Below are 12636 nucleotides of genomic sequence, written 5' to 3'. Positions count from 1 at the left end.
AAATACACACCTGGTTTAATATTTGCAAAAGTTTTCATGATTTGTCTGTTTTATTCCTTTTTCCTTTCCCCTTTACACAGGCACATTAGAGAGGCCTGAGAACTATTTGCTGCAAAGATTCTTTCCCATGGGAAAAAGAAAAAAAAATAGGAAAGAAAGATAAGAGAAATACAGGTGTCAAAGTTCTGCTTCACTCCATCAGCCTGCTTTGGCATTGTGAGATGGACCTTGGAAGATGAGGAGTTTACAGGGCTTCAGGAATGTGCATTTGAGAAAGGTGTATGGGAGGGAGAGCAAGAGATACTGTGAGACACTGACACTGGACAAACTGCTTCTCATCGTAACTTGCTATTAAGTGGAGAAAGCTGTTCTTCACACTCCCAGTGCCAAGATTTTCACCTTTCCACCATTTCCACTCTGTGTTGAAAATGCAGTAATATATTCTGTATTTCTTCGGTCTCCAGCCTCAGCTGAGTTCACTGCATTATGTAGAGTCAACTAGACTTACAAAGAGTGAGGCAAGTCACACAAAACAGCACCTGTTCTTGCAGAGACATACTCATACAACACAGCAGTGCAAAAGAGCAGTACTCTGAGACATTTATTCCCAAGTCCACTGGATGGATGGTTCTGTCAGTGGTTCTGATTTGTCTCAGTTCTGTTTGACAATGGCTAGTGCTTGGCACATCAGAAAAATCTAGTTGTGTCCCGTTTTATACAAATAACTATCGAAGCACACAAAATTGGTGGCATTGTATGTTTAGATCCCCTTCCACAGCATGCAGATAATAACATTTATCTTTCCCTTTGTATCTGCAAGGTACTCATCTGATAGAGTAGCAGTCACCAGAAGAAAGTCCATGGCACTGTGAAAATTCCTTTTCTGCTGCTGGGACTGCGTATGAGGAGCACTATGAATGACCAACAGAAACAGACTGTGGAATGCACTGTTAACTGAACATGCTTCACTCTGAGAGTGATTCTTCGATGTCTAATGTGCTAGTTGAGCTGATACACTGAGGTTCTGAGGATACACACTATCCCACCCTCCCCACACATCAAGTTTAGATTAGATTGTCCAATAGATTTGACACTCCAGAGATGACTGGCCAGCAGAAAATAACAAAAGACTCGTTTCTTAAGAGAATAAAGTTAAAACTAATTACTGATTATCTGTCTCATTCAGCAACTTCTGTCCAGGCCATTTGATAAACAAGGTAGGCATCCCATGGAAAACCATTATATGTGATCATGCAATAGTACGTATGCCAATGGGTTTGCCTGTAGGCATCAGATTAAGGCATGTGGCTGTCATGATACTGATGCAGTCACACTTCTAATTACCTCATTTCACAACTGTAATTTATTTTGAATTTAATCTTCTCTTAATTTATTTTTGAGTGTGCATAATCCTAACAGCTACATGCCTTCTTTTGCTTATTCTGCACTTTTAAGTCAAACTGGTAACTAGGTGCACAAACCCACACTCATTGCCAAGTCACATATTCCCAGAGCACAGACACACGCACTCCTGTAGCTTCCTGAGTTCTTTCTGCCCTTTCACAGCCTCCCCACCATGTGGGATTTGCGGTGTTAAGTAGCCCCACAAATGGTCATCTCTGGTGTGCATTAACCATGCACCCTTTGTTTCACAATTCACACAGTCCTCTTCAAGCTCCTGCTGGGACCACTGCAAGCAAGACTCATGTACGAGCAGATCGGCTATTTTCATGCCCGTCAGCTTTCATTCTTTTTGTTGGCCAACATGCCTGCTACATAAATAATCATGGTTTAAGAATAGAGCTAAATTCTATTCCTCTGTTTGACATACTGAACTAACTGCAAATATTCTCAGCTCAGCTTTTTAGAGCAGTTTGTAAACAGCACAAAACCCAGATGTGACTCAGAAAGGACACTCTCATGTAAATATAAAAAGACATAATTCAGAGTACAATGTTAAGTTCCAGTAATTCACACCCATTTGAACTTTACGCTTTGATGGCAACAATCCTGACCTGACAACTACTACTGTGTAAAAATTTGTACAAAATGGAGTACATTACAGGATCTTAAAATCACAGTCAAATTATAATAATAGCAGTGGACTTTTCCCTTGAGCCCAGTACATACACACAGATTTTCTAAAGCACCTAAGGAATGTAGGTGCATAAGCACTGCTGAAGGTCAGTTGGATTTCCATGGCTAAATCCCTAAGGCATGTTGGAATCAGTTCCTTGCAATTACTTATTCAGATACAAAATACAGTTATTCACTTCTATATTTTAATGTTCACCTTGGATAGAACAACAGTCCACATTTGGAATGATCCTGAGTCACACCTGCCTGCATACCTTTCCAGTGAGGCAACATGTGTTGGTTAAGTCATCTGTAATGAGAGAGAGAACATCTGAGTCTGGCTGTGGCTGAGCTTTTATTACCTTTGGTTCTATTCTCTTGCTTTCTTCTCTTTATGTTCAGCACCTCCCATTCTCCAGCTAATATTCTTCGTGTGTGTTTTGATATACAGTGTTTTTCTTCTTGGCCACACACTCTTCTCTCTGCATCACCAGGCTGAATTCAGAACAGATTAGTGACTTAGTTGACTCTCTCTCCAAGCTGTATTTATGATGATGACAGCACTTGTGTTAACTCCTTCTTGTTTTCTGATAGAGCTGAAGCAAAACTAAATGTGTTTTTTTGACACTATGAAAATTTTTTGAGTTACAGGTATGTCTATGGTACCAGAATACTGTCATAGTCACACAACCCGACACCCCATATAACCCTCCCCCCACATCCATCCAGACTTAGTCTCCCTCCCGTTCTGAAAGATGGAAGTGGAATGCTACCCTGCATGGTTTTGCTGAACCCACTGATCAGCAGGGTCTCTTCCATTTGAACAGCTCTATCCATTACAGCACAATATCCATCGGTGAGGGAGCAAATCATTCATACGTCACATGACACAATATTGTGCCTGCATTACTGTGAAGGAATGTTCCCGGGGCAAACATCAATTACTGAGGGAGAAGCCCCAGCAGAAGACTGTACTTGAGGTCTTCTCCATGTGAGCCCGCAAGAGACAGCAAACATAGGTACAGCACAGTGCTACAGATGGGCTTCACAAAGAGATGTGCACCAGTCAGCAGTTGTTTGGACACACTCCTGGATGTTAAGCTTTGTATTCCAGAGGAAGAAAATGGTCACTGTTTGACTTCACAAATGTGAGGAACAAATGCAGCAGAGTCCAGGTGTATGAGCTCTGTTCGCTGCACTGACTCTGAACAGGCTTTGAAATTATTTTGAGTATTCAAAGAAAAAAATCAAAAGCCACTTTTGTAAAATATGATCTTAATATTTGGACTCAGACCTGTAAAATATTACACATGTGAGGATCGAAGCCTCAGTGTGTGCTCAAGCTCCTTCACCACTGGAAAGCAGTGAGATTTAATTATTTTATGGCTGGAAGATACATACAAGTCTCTATAGGAAACTGCTAGTAGTATTGCAAAAGATTAGCCTTATTTGGTTTTGTTTTCCTTTATACAGAGTAACATAGCTGCTGAATCATTACTAATAATTGTTTATGTTACAGTAATGCCTTAAGCAACCCTCCAAGACAGACACTAAAAAGGATAAACCCTGAGCAAGAGCTCCAGCACAGCAAGGGGGATTTTTTTTTCCCTGGACCCTGAGCCTCTTGCACCTGCCGTTGAGCTGCTCCCCAAGTTATACGGCCACACCTGTTTTAGAGATCCTGAACTGTGTGTGCTATGTGAGGTGCTGCTAAGTAAGTGGTACTACCCTCCTCTCATCTGCTGCCCAAGCCCCTCAGCTCCAGAACTCCCCAAGAGATTTGACAAGGAAAATAGAACAAGCCTGGCATGCACTCAGCTATGTTAGTCAATCGGAATAATTCCCTAGCTTTGGTATCAGGCACCATGCATCTCCCACTCACCTCAGTAGGAGGGAACTGGCCCTGTGCATTGCCCAATTTATCAACATGATACATGAAGTCTGTCTGGAAGATAAACAAGGGGACATATTGTGGTGACATATGAACTCTTTTCAAGTTGTGCATCCTAGGAGATAGATTACAGGACGAACACATGTAGCCTGCCTTTTCCAGCTCAGGCTTCTGAGCTGGACTGTGGTGTCCTTCCTGAGGACAAGCTGCATTTTATCCCACGGATGAAGCTGGTTTCACTTTCTGGGGGAGCCTCTCAGAATTCAGTTGTTTGGGGTACTTGACAAGTGCCTAATGAGAACAAATGTATAACCCTTTGCCTGATGAGATTTTGTGTTGTCTCTCTATTTGGGGAGAGGTGAAGAAGTACATTTCTATTCAGAGAAAAGCAAACAAAAAGGAGCTAGACATATGGTATAAAACTGTCCCTGTCCCTGCCTGCCTCCTACCAAAGCTGATTGCAAAGCTTTTCTGAGTCCACCTCCTTCCATGCTTCCCCTCTAATTCACCATCACCTGAGAGAGGGGCAAGAGCAGCCAAGACAGAGTTACTTTTAAAAGGCATTAGCAGTAATATGGTGACAAACAAATCAGGAGCAACTCAATATGTTGAAACACAGAATGGCAGAAGAGTGCATGTCAAAACAAAACTACGGAACACCTTCTGGACTTGCCATATCCATTGTAAAGTACAAAGGTGGAAAAACTCCAGGAGCCTAAAAGACACATAAAGACAGCATTCCCTCTCACAGTCGACTTGATCTGAGGACCTTTGCGCTCCTTCTGCCTTTGAAAAACTCCATCTTCTAATGTAGCTGATGTTAGAGTTATTACTAAATCTGCATATACCTGGACTGCAGTATTGCTGCAAACAGTTTATCTGAAGATCACAATCTTTTAACATCTTTTCAAATTATCTGTTCTCCTGTTGTCACTGATATGTTTTCATATGCTCAAATTTCAGTACAAACATTCATGTTAAGTTTGAGTCACCTGGCTGGAGGAAACAGGTCAGCATGGAAGTTTTTAAGAGATACACTCTCAAAAAAATGGCCCTTTTAATAAATATATGAACATATGGGGAATATATATACATACATACATACATATATATATATAAAACAGATAGGTGCACTAACAAAGAGGCTGTCTCTGACTGTACACTTAGACTGTGTCCAAGTATGGAATAACTAGAATTAAAATGCCAGGTGCCATAATCCAGCAACATTCCTTCACGTCACTTACTCCAAAGCTACACTGAGCTTGTACCTGATCCAGTAAGTCCCAGGAACAGGCAGAAACCCATGTCGTGAGACCTTCAGCTCATGTCAGTGCTGCCATCAGGCTGCCTACAGCTCTCTTGCTCCCTGAGGCTCATGTCTCTCTAGGAAGGATGTTCGGGCTGGTGGCTCAGAGTTGCTCAGGCAACAGGTCAGCTGGATGCTGTCACCAGGCACAAAGCATCCAGACCTGTCCACGTGAAATATCCTTGTGCCCTAAAGCAGACAGTTCAGCTCCTCAACAGATTAACTCCTCAGCAGTGGCCACTGGGTTACCCCAGGGCTACCATGTTGGTACACGAGTTTGGCCTTACAGAGCTTCAAGGGAAAAGCAAGATGGATTGGTAGTGATTTGTCCCTGCTTCAGCTTCATAGCTGCTGCCGCACAGCTGTTATCTATACTATAGTACAACTGTACTAACACATAGAGTAGACTAGAGATCTTTTTTAGGCTCTGAAGCCAAGCGGCATGGCCCAACCTGAATTTGTATGCACTCAAGAACCCTCAAAACAGAATAGACATATCCCAGCTACTTTGGGGGAATGATTCTTCTTATATGTTCTGTTCCTGGTTAAATCCATTACAGGGACCCTGCTAGCAGTTTAAGTGTGATCACTTACCAATGCGTGAACATAAACTCCCAACCCAGGTTAGTTTACAAGCATAGATGCAACTCCTGCATCCACACCTGCCCAGGGACAGACAAACTCAAGATATCCACTGTTGTCCTTGTCTGCCAACACAAGGTCTCACCAGGGCCTGCTCCACCCAACACCCCAGCAGCAAGAACTGGAGTCCCCTTTCTGGCCCTAAACACACCCCCACATGGTGCTCAGGAAAGACTGACTAGCATGTAACGATACATCTGGTAAGCCAAGCTTTGGAAAGTGGTTTTAACTAGGACTGACTGAGTTGTCATACTTTAAAACCTGTATCAAAATGCTCCAAAAGCAGCAAAAGTAGTGGGTACTGCGCATAATGGCGGTAGACATCAGAGCAGCCTAAAGGATTAATGAAACAGAAGGCACAGTTTTGTTCTTTTATGCAGCCTTTTAAATCAGCTTCCTCAAAATCTGAATGCGTTCCCTTTTGCACAGAACCACAATACACATGAAAAGGAATATGTGATACAATTTGGAGAGAGAACATTACATTGAAGAATTTTGGACTATTTCTCATACAGATGCAATCAATGCCAGTTTTGTGTATCTTTCTACCTGCATGAACAAATAATTACTAGACTACAGCATTCTGCAGTAATGATCATTAACTGCAGTAGCAATATTGCAGGCTCTAGGGCCTTATTGTAATCTTCTTCATTTCAGTGTTAAACTACTCTAACTTCATTAGCTTCACTGGAGATACTCCACTTTACACCTACATAATTGAGAGCAGAATCAAGCCCCCACTGCTGTGGAAAATACTGTGTAGTGCAGCACTTTTCAAATAAAATGTAATTAACATGAAATTCTAGATCCATATTGCAATTTGCAGAATGATCACTGTGGGTGCAACATGACTTCCAACTCCCTCTCTCATCTTAATTTAGTTAGAAATAGGACTGCCTGTGTAATATTCTCTCCATAGCAGCAAACAGAGGCATTTTTTCTTTTCCTTTTCCTATTGTTATTTTTTTCTCTTTATAAATCTTTGTCAACAAAGGATTACTGGCTCACCTGAGAGAGGCAGTTAAAGTCAGATACTCGCCCGTAATTAGGGAAACTTGGAATCCTTGACAGTGAACACCTGGCTTCTCATTACTACCTGAATTTTATACTTCCAAGTGTTAATCTCTCCTTAGGGTTTGCCTTGGAGTTTCATTCTGGTATTCAATGAAACCATCAGGTTTTCCAGGCACTGACACCTTTGAAATGTTTTCCACATGGGAACCAATATGAAACATGTGTGATTATTACCGATTTCTCTGCGTTGATTTCTATTATGGTAGCACCCTGGAAAAATAGTATAGACAGCAGTAATAAAATCTTTCATTGAATGACTTTATACAGCAGGAAGAGTTGTGTTTAAAGGGGCTGGTTTGAGGTTGGGGTGGGGAGGACTGCTATGATGAATGGTGTTATCATGATTATAGCTTGATTTAATGGATTCAAAGAACTTCTTGCACATTTTTTAGCCTTGGGAGTAAGTCTTACCAGCAGTTCTTTCCTCTTAAAAGCCAACACTGCTGCCTTTCCACATAGCTCTAGATGAAATACATGGGCTTGCTAGAAGCTGGGAACAGGCTGAGCACAAAACTCCCAGGTAACAGTACAGGGCTACAGTTCAGGCAGATTACTATAATTTCCTTTACTGAGTGCAGAGTTTTCTTGACTTCCCAACCTTTATCAGCCTTATGGGCAGAAAGGTTTTCTCATTCTTAAGAGATCAAATATGCTCAGAACTTTGTACTTTTACTCCAGACACCAGAAAACCCATGGTGTCTTTGGGGTTTATCTTCTGTTAACCAGAAGGACTTACTATCCTATGCCTGAATAAGAGTTGTTTGAAGCACTCCCAGTCCAAAGCTCTTATTGACTACTGTGAGGCAATAGGGCTGATAAGAAACCAAATGATATGAAAGAAGAACAACAAAGCTAAGAGTTCACATGGAGCTGAAACTCACTCAGAAACACGAAAACAAGTGGCTTTTAAACAAGTTAGTTTGATTTCTGAAAGCACCAGGTACCATTGAGAGGGAAAAATTAAAAAAAAAAAAACAAACAAAATGTTATCTTACCTCTATCAAGTCTAACCTCTGATATACTTCTGATATACTTGACAATTTTTAAAGCTCCCAGTGAATTCACGAAGAGCACACTGTGAAGCTTACTTAAAGAGTAAGTACTACACTCAGTACAAGAAAATATGTAAGACTTGTTTGGGCTCTGAAGGGAAAAACAGGATGTGAAACAGTGGGAGATCTTGTGACTGATCTAAGCCTGAGTAGCCAAATTAGCAGTGTTTTTCTCATAAAGGAATGGTTGTGATTGAATCCCAGAAGAAAAAACTGAGAAACCCCAAATTAACCCATGATGAGCTTTATGTGTGAAAAGATTATGTGCGAATGAAAAATGCAAAAAAAAAAGGCAAAATTTAATGAAAATATCAGAAAATCAAAGGTGTTGATCAAGGTGGTCTTTCTCATGCAGTTCAGCAACGAAAAGTAAAAACCTGGTTGCCTACTGCATTTCCCTTACATGGTTCAACTCGGACTCTGATGTGTACTGTGTCATAGATGCTAAAAAAAATGAGCATCAATGTGTACTGACAGAACAAGAGAGTTTGTACTTCCTGAGTGGATACAGAAAGTTTCATGTCCCTGTTTGTCAGAACTCATTTTCATTTCAAACCACCCATAGGCCAGGTCTAACTACTGCCAGAGGACACCTGACAAATTTTCCCTGGAGAACAAGAATTTATTTCTTTAGCTCCACAGTTATTATCTGAGTTCTGGGCACAGCCCTGGGAGAGACTGATACATATACTTTGGAGGAGGGTCTATAATCTTACTATTAGAACTGGAATGCAAAGTGCATTTCCCCAGACCCTTGGTGAGGTCTTGGATGCATGGCATTTCCTAAATTCCTCAGGGATATCCAATGTTCCTTATCAGTCCTCTGTTTGCTTGGGAGCAGCTGCAGAGCACTGCCTCCTACCCAGAAGAGCTCAGGGGAAAGAAAGAACACTGTATCCTCATGAATGTATTTTTCAGATTATTCATTTAAAAATAAATAAATAAATAAATAAACAAACAAACAAATAAAACCATGCCATAGCACCAGTGCAGATTATGTACACATATATGTAAGTAATGCAAGGGAAAGTTTAACCCAGATCCTTCTTCCTTAGCAGTTTTTCATTCTCCATTGACTGTTTCAACTCCTGCATTAAGCCCCTTCCCCTCAATTCCCTACAATGTTTTCTCTCTCTGTTGTAATACCCTTCCTGTCTCTACCCCTGATTTTATGCAAATGTGGGTGATCGGGGGTGATGATTCTAGAACTGAAAATAGATTAATACAATAGTCCTACTCTAGAGCATGAGACTCAAGACACAGTGGATCACTACCTATTCAGCTGGGAGCATTTCTGTGCATTCTGCAATTCTTGTCTTCCTTCCTTTAGGTCCTGTTTCTCTTCCATTTGTGTGTGTCAGGAATGAACTGTCTCATAGGCTATAGGGCAGACACGTGCAACAGCCCATCTCTCTGGGACTGGTGACTTGCATCACAGACGTGTGCTGTCGCAGGAATGACGTGATGCCAGTTTCCCAGCATGTAGTCTTCATATGTTTAATTGTATCTGCATATATTTAGTTGTATCTGTAATTCGATACTTCTGCAAGTCCTTATTTCTTCTGACATCAGCTTCTCTCATTATAGGCAGTACAGTTCTCAGTTTTCTGAAAAACATCTGCAGAGGAGGTGACAAACAACGCTGCAGTGGTGCCTCCTGCAATGAGTTGGTGAATCTGCCCCAGTACACCTAACAAATTGAAAAAATGGAAAGGAACTGACTTAGCTAATGGATCCACTCAAAATGTGAAAACACTGCCTTATTCAGAAAGCAACAAGAGAAATGTCTAAAAGGATGCCAGATATCCTGCTTCCAGCCTAAATGATATACCAGAGGAATAAGGAAAAATTGAATAAATATATATAGGATTTATCACATTTAGTAAGTAAGGAGGAAAAGAGTTCAGAAAACCTGAACAGAGCCTTCTGAGAAGGTATCAATAAATACATCCACCCCCTTCTGAATACTTCCAATGTAAAACAGCGTGCTCACATACTTGCCAATAGTGCTTTCTAGGAAAACATGTTTAAAATTGGGAAGTCTGAAGAGTTGGTGTTTTGTTTAGTGGAGGGAACAAAAACAAATGTTGTTTTGGATGAGCACAAATGTTTCATTTTGTGGGTTTTTTTAAAATTCATTCAACAACAAAAAATACTTTATTGCTAGCATCAGTCATAGCATGAGAATCAAGCATACACATAGGAAAACAGAAAACATAGATTTATGTTGTCCTCTGTTGCACTGGAGAATCCCAAGAGGAAAGTATGTTTGACAGGAGAAAAAAAAAAATGAGAGGAAAGAATTCCTATTTTAACATCTCTAACAGGATTAAAGTGATGGGGAACAAATAACTTCAAACCTCAGATGCTAAGGACTTCCATCTTTAGGTGTGCTAGTGCTCCTACTATGACCCCCCACTCCAAATGTAACTACAGAGAATAAATTGATTTTCTGTTTTTATGACTTTTTAAAGGCACATTAATGTTCTACATAACTGAGTATTTGCACAGTACTTTTATTATGTGAAATACCATTAATTTCAATGGGAGTTTGTGTAGTATGGTAACGATGTCATTAAGCAGAGCTGTTAAACTCATTGGGCTATACACCATCCTGAATTACACCTGTACACCCCACTCCCCCAGATCAGCATGCTCTCTCCCACACCTCTTTACCTGAGCCACCAGTATGTCCCTGCTTCCCGTGGCTAGCAGGGGCCAAAGACCAAAGCTTTGCAGCTGCAGCTAATGACCAACAGGTAGGAAGTTTTGAGACATAGCCCATGCTATTTCCATCTGCACAAGAACAATATTTGTTCAAAAGACACTTACAGACCTTTACTGTGTGGCTATGTCATGGGTTGAAATGGCTTCATTTATCACTTTATTCTAAAACAGCACAGCTTTATTCTTACAACAACTTTGTGAGCAAGAAAAAGAGCAGCTCAATTACCTGGAGTGGAACTGATGTACACACAGAAAATGTGATCTGCACACAGCAAATTCCTCTGGTAGCCTGAGGTCTGCGGAGCATCCTGGCTAGAGGTTGCTTTCCAGACCCATAACTGCTGCAACATCAGCATATGACGCAGTTTATAGGCGTCTATTTCCAATTTAGTCCATGGATAATAATTTGCATGCTGAAAGATTTGCAAGACTTTGTCCCTTTAATGTCTGGGGATTAAATTGCATCTTCAGGAAAAGCTTGAAATAATGGGTGGTGAGGAAGTTGCACCATCTTTGAAGTAGTTCCAGGAAGTATTGTGCTCAGCATCACTCCTCTGAAGTATCGTCAAGCCTCTTTCCTGTGAGTGCTGAGCTGAGGGAAGAAGGCCTGTTTTCCTTCCTGCCCTATCTATGCCAGTTGCCTTGAAGAGAGAAACAGATGTACATGTAGATTGGGGAACATGAGGCTAGGGTGCAGCCCTGCAGAAGGGGATCTGGGGGTTTTAGCTTATGATAAACTCAATGAGTCAACAATGTGCAGCCAAAAGGACCAGCCATATGCTTGGGGTGCATTAAGCACAGTACAGCTAACTGGTCAAAAGAAGTGATGGTACACTATCCTCAGCATTGGTGTAGCCTCACTCTCGAGTTCTGTGTCCAGTTTTGGACTACACAATATAAGAAGGATATAAAATTTTCAGAATGTGCCCAAAGGAGGACATCAACAATGATGAAAGGAAAATAGGGCATGACTTATGAGGAGTGGCTGAGGATACTTGGTTTGTTCAGCTTAGAGGAGACTGACTGGTAACCTCATCACTGTCTACAACCTCCTCAAGTGAGTGAGTGGAGAGGGAGGCACTGGTCTCTTCTCCCTGGTGTCCAGTGATAGGACATGAGGGAGTGGTTTAAAGCTGCCTCAGGAGAAGTTCAGATTAGATATTAGGAAAAGGTTCTTCCCTGAGAAGGTGATCAAGCACTGGAACAACCTCCGCAGGGAGGTGATCATGGCCCCATGCCTGTTGGATGTCCAAGTAGCATTTGGACAATGCTCTTCGATACCTCATTTCACTTTTAGGTTGCCCTGTGTGGAGTCAAGAGTTGGACTCAAGGATCCTTGAGGGTTCCTTCCAACTAAGGTTATATTATAATTCTGTGAAAATATAGCCCCATCCTTAGCTTTCCACTTGACCTAGAGGCAGCATGGCAAAATGGACCAGGAATCAGCAAGAGCCTGGGATGAAGGAAGGCCCAAATCATCTCTTTGACTTTAACCTCTGTCCTTTGCTCTCTTTCCCAATAATGGGCTTTTCTTTAGAACATTTTCTTCCTGTCCTACTGAACTCAATGAGGATTTTGCTAATAACTTCAGCACAAGCAAGACGAAGCTCTTTTAAAAAAAAAAAAAAAAAATTCTAATTTGGATTGCAGTTGTACTGATTGACAACTTCACTACAACTGCATTGAAATGCTGCCCAAATCAGTAATCTGCTTTGGTGTCTTAATTAACTAGAGTTAAATTTGAATTGAAATGCTTTTCTTGCAGATTTTTTAGGGTGACTGTCAATCCAAAGGTAAAGACTTCTATAAAATTGCTGCTGCTTTTTATTTTGTACAATTGCTTTAGATAAAGATATTTTTCTTCATCT

Source organism: Nesoenas mayeri (assembly GCF_963082525.1).
Source record: "Nesoenas mayeri genome assembly, chromosome: 3".
In the NCBI taxonomy this organism is placed as follows: Eukaryota; Metazoa; Chordata; class Aves; order Columbiformes; family Columbidae; genus Nesoenas; species Nesoenas mayeri.
Note: the sequence above shows the minus strand (reverse complement) of the source record.